Source organism: Stigmatopora argus, chromosome 10 (assembly GCF_051989625.1).
Source record: "Stigmatopora argus isolate UIUO_Sarg chromosome 10, RoL_Sarg_1.0, whole genome shotgun sequence".
NCBI classification, from domain to species: domain Eukaryota; kingdom Metazoa; phylum Chordata; class Actinopteri; order Syngnathiformes; family Syngnathidae; genus Stigmatopora; species Stigmatopora argus.
In genome coordinates, this window is record NC_135396.1 from 14000313 (window position 1) to 14000940 (window position 628).

Sequence of the window (628 nt, forward strand, 5' to 3'; positions counted from 1 at the left end):
TCTCTGCTTATGGAAAATTTCCATACACAAATCTACAATTATTGTTTCTTAAGTGCATCGAACATTTTCTAATGTAGAATCGGTTCATTTTATTTAAAAGAAATTTTGGATTATCAGTAGTTCAGCACTATTGCTGATTTTCTTAATGACATTTTGCATTCTCTTTTCAGTTATCGTAATAGAGAAGCAGTAATGTGCTTACATTAAAAATACTCATGACACTAGATTTCCAATCCATTTGAACTGAGAAATAAAAAAGTCACATGGTTGTATATCTACCAATCCATTTGAAAGAACAAATAAAAAGCCATTTAAACATTGTTGCTTCAATAAAACACACATTTTCATGTTGTTTTGGGAAGAGAACTCATTGCACTCAGAGGTTTTCAACACATAAAACTCCAAATATCCTGTTTTTTTTTAAAGCAATGTACGTAAAATGTACTCACTGACTTTAAACAATAAATCATGTAATTTCAATCTTTAAACTGTTGGTGTCCCAACCAACCAGACTCGTGTTTTTGTCTTTGGCTAAACTGATAGCTATCAAATTTTAAACTGTAAGTGTCAAAGAGCCACACTTTACGTCAGAGGCAGCATAAAAAATCCACTCTACCAAATTATTTTT